Genomic DNA, 4,920 nt, shown 5'->3' on the forward strand with positions numbered 1-4,920 from the left:
ATTACCCCGGCTTTATAGAGTTATTATTTTTTAAAGTTTTAATCAACGTGTAAGTAATGTTTTATCCAACTACTTGACTTTGGCCTAATAGAGAGTCGCTTCATCCACTTTAACAGCTTTTTCCTGGAAGTAGAGCTTACGCTCCAAATTAAAATCTATTCTTAAATTAACTGACTTTAAATGCTGTTACAAGACCTCTACATATTTCTTCAATTCGGGTAAGAATAAAATGGACATAGTATATCCTGACTAAATTAGCAGCTTACGACGTATGACACTCACTTAAAGAGACCCCTTAATAAAGAAATATATAGACTGTTTAATAATATGTAGAACTCTAGAGGTTAAATAATACAGATAAAGTATTACACTTGGAGTTAAGTGCTGGCCATGTAATGTATGAAAATCTGTTACAAAGAATTGTAAAAGTGCGTTATCAACCATAAAGGTGTGGATAGCCGATTTTCTATTAATTTAACGAGTGCTTCGCTTGGTGCATGGAAAAAGGAAAGAGGAACTTATATGTATCATTACATGATAACATTACATTTCCACGCTAGTTGGAGCTTTCGAAGCATTAATTGTCTGAATTTTATTTTAATGTTGTACAGAAAGTGGTCTTTTATTGGTACTTATTATGGTTGATTAATTCCCCAACAATAGGTCATTTTTAAGAAAAATATTTTCATCAGGAAAGGATCCCCAATGCTTTCATCGGTAATGCAAGTGTTTTATGTTGATAATAATCCAATATTTGTAACAAATGTTTATATTATATTTGATTAAAGCGCGCATTATATAATTGTAATACTGTGATTTCTACATTGCTCTTAAGCCATATCGTCTTCGATTAACTTTTGTACTGTTTTATAAAGAAATAGCTAGTGAAAATAAAGTATTTTATCAAATCAAAAGTATGTTTAAAAACAATACTAAATCTTGGATATGTTCTTTATTAAATGTTTACATTTAAATAAAACTAGAATACCCGTCATCCGTTGGATAACTGTGGGTTTCGGGGGTCATCCATCAAAAAACATCACGTCTGTCACTCAGAGGCATAGCGACCCTTCCCGGCGCCCGGGGACAAAGTTTTCGATTTGAACCCCCCCCCCCCCCCCTCAAACTTTTGATGTGCACCCCCCCCCCCCCCCACTCAAACTTTCGATTTGAACCCCATCAACCTATCAATTTATTTTTCCAAACCATTTTGGCGCCCCAACATATGTCCCCCCCCCCTTCCCCCCTCCACCTCCCCACCCCTCCTTCCCCCCCCCCGCCTCCCCTCCCCACCCCCCGCCTCCCCTCCCCACCCCCCGCCTCCCCTCCCCTACCGTCCCCCCCCCTCCTCGGTACGCTACTGCAGTGTCACTTATCGTCACAAAAAACAGACCCCACATTCAAATATATGTTTTTTATCTTTTAAAAACACCGAAAACACCGATTTCGGACTATCCCTTCATAAACTGACGTCACAGGTGACCTACTCAACTCTACTTCACCTGCCCAGTGTCCTGCCAAGTCTCAGACAACATGTTTTTATCGTTTAAAAAACAATTCCAGCCGAGCATGTATCTGACCACACTATCCTTTCATATGCTTAGGACAAAGAAACAGATGAACTCTACTTCACCTGCCCTGTATCTTGCCAAGTTCAGATAGGCAACGTTATCATTCACATCTAAAAAAAAAAATTGAAAAAAAAAATTTCATTGACATATTGGTCTAGAACCCGTGCCTCCTGCATGAGAGCTGACTACGCTACCATTTTAGCTATTTACTCGTGACGTCACAAGTGAATTTTTATACTATACTATGTGTCTCCTTATGCAACTTGATTTACGCGTATAGATTCTAGATCTAAAAATAAGTCTAGTAGTACTAACTTTCAAATTAAATTTTATCTTAAATAAGCCAAACAAAGATTTATATAAAATAATTAAGGCCTGAAATAGATTCTAGATGTAGAATTTACATTGAATCTAGTGACCTACATCTAGGCTAGATCTAGATCTAGGCTAGATTCATAAATTTCCTTCGATAGCTGATCTTTAGATCTAGAGAAATTTATCGTAAAACTAAATGAAAAAGACAGTTGAAAATTGATATAAGTGTTGGAACGTAATAAATACAGCAAACGGACGTATTGTTAAAGTTATGACCGACAGAAAATTAGATTTAGAACGCGTTAAACTTTTGAATGGGAACACAATTTTCTTCAATAGACGCCGCCATTTTATTGTACTAAAGAGTAAACAAAAACCTGTGACGTCACTATTCCCACAAAGTTTAGTCAAGGTTCTAACATTTTAAAAAAAAATGGGTTATTCTGCGTAGGAATAAATCAATAAATTAATTAACGTCTTTAAATAAATTTGTGATCAACAGTCTGTCTGCATTAAAAAATTATTCTCTACCTGCATACCATTTTACAGCTTTCCAGATAGAGTCGAACATATCACAATTTTCGATCAGGCAAACAAATAAATATTCAAACATGTAAACAAAGTTGAGTTTTAGTAGTATATAGATGTAAAGCAAAAAACAAACATTACACAAAAGTAGTTTTTAATATAGTTGCCCAGTTCTTTAGTAGTGTCGTTGTATTATTAAGAATTAAAAAAACAATACGTAAAAGTACATATCTTAATACAATTTAAAATATCTAAACCTAATGCATTTCAGGATAAATTATATAAATATCCCAGACAAATTATCTCAGGACAAAAAATCTCAGGACAAAATAGGCCCTACATCATGGACGAATTATATCGGACAAAATATCTCAAACAAAAAATACCTCACGGCAAAATTTTTACATCATTCAGAATGATGTTAATCGATTTTATCTATATGCCACTAAAACTCAACATTATTTACAGATGTTTGAATATTTATTTGTTTGTCCGTTTGGTTACAGGATAGAATCTGCACTATATGTAGAGCTGTACAATACGTAATTAGGTAGAGAACAATTATCTTTTTTAAACAAACTTTTAATCACAAATTAATTTTAAAACGTTAATTAATGTATTGATATATTCATTATTAGATTAACCACAGTAATTATAAAATTTCAGAACAATTACTTTACTTATAGTGACGTCACATAATTTATTTACTTTTTATAACAAAAATGGCGGGTAGTCTAGTTATTTACTAAAATTGATGGGCACATGATATTTATTATTTTTACACAAACATTTTTCGAAAAGCATTTTAAATGTAAACTACAGGTAAGACGTGAAAATTCATAAAACAGATAAAATAATGGAAGCCCTTTACTACACTAATGTTCAAAACACAGGAAATAGTCTTCAGTTTCCTTTTTAAAAAAGCAGTGTTTTAGTGCATAAACAATATAAGCGAAGCGGTAACGTTTCTTTTTTGGTTGATGTCAAGCTTCAACCTAACTTCTTAAAAATGCAGGTGTGTAATGATGGGCAAGCCCACCTACACTGTCTATCGAAACTTTGCTTTAATCGACAAATATTCTATTGCTAATTGTGGGTTTAATATGTTTAATGTAATGTGACAAACCTATGCGACAAACCTTTTCTCGCAAATCATTATATGTTAAAAAAAAAGTAAAAACCATTTGACAATCTATTTTAATAAATATTATAATTGACTGAAATAATTTTGAAAGCTATAGATCACGGGTTCCCAACCTGGGGGTCGCGACCCCCCTGGGGGTCGCGAAGGGCTTTCTGGGGGGTCGCCAACTGGTACAATAAACCTTAGTAATTTGAAACAAAACATAAATATTTAGAAGAATTTTTGAAATTCGGCTTTACTAACATCACTGGAAAGGGAATAGAGAAGAAGTAAAGCGTACTGTACAAAGTTGTTCTCAGTCACGAATCTATGAAATCTTCAAAACTAAACCGTCATTGAGACAAGTCATTCGAAACACACCAAAAAAGATATGGAGTTCTTTCGTCGGTATGAAGCTAGTTGCAAACGCATTATCCATTCTCTTCTTTCCTCGATGTTGCCAGCATTCACGATGAATTACAACAGGGGTCTCCAAACTACGGCCCGCGGGCCGAATGCGGCCCGCGATGTCCTCTCATCCGGCCCGAGAAAATCTTGTTGTCCACGGAAAAAACGTTTGTTGGTGATGGCTTAGGAACTTTGCCCAGAAAAATCAAAGACATGCCTGGAAGAAACTGGCCCCCGAACTGAAATTTGATTGCTAAATCGGCCCTCGGACTAAAAAGTTTGGAGACCCCTGAATTACAAGATGAATACTTTGATTTGTAGAATGATTCCGCGTAAGATAAAAAACTGCACACTCAATTTTAGTGTAGTATTCACCATTTATACCCAAACGTAAAATTGATTGACTTTTCGAGAATAGATTTTCAACACTATTTTTCGATTAAAAACAAAATTAAGATAATTATAATGACATAGGTTGGGGTTAAAAAAATGCTTTAAAAAAAATAAACCACGAATGTTTAGTGAATAGTATGCAATTTTACTCATGGTATTAAAACAGTTATCAAGAGTAGTTCATATTGAAAGTCTACTAGAAAATGTTATTTTAGTGCTTATTAATTTCCATACTAATTTCGGCATTTTAATTCTATGGGGGTCGCGGGTCACTTAATTTTTATAAAAGGGGGTCGCCACTCGAAAAAGGTTGGGAACCACTGCTATAGATATTTTACCGTGAGATATTATGTCTGAGATATTTTATCCATGAGATTATTTGTCCTGATATATTTTGTCCTGATTTTTTTTGTCCAAGTATTCCTTTGTCCTTGAGATCATTTGTTCGTGGTATATATGGGATATTTTATCTCATATTATTTGTCCTTAGATATCCCTTCATGGATTCATCTACGCAGACTTAGCAATTTTTCATTAATTAATTCCAGTGACATTTGAACAAATCATTTAATACCACATTTG

This window comes from Physella acuta, unplaced genomic scaffold (assembly GCF_028476545.2).
Source record: "Physella acuta isolate Inbredline_101_S28 unplaced genomic scaffold, ASM2847654v3 ptg000213l, whole genome shotgun sequence".
Taxonomy (NCBI): Eukaryota; Metazoa; Mollusca; class Gastropoda; family Physidae; genus Physella; species Physella acuta.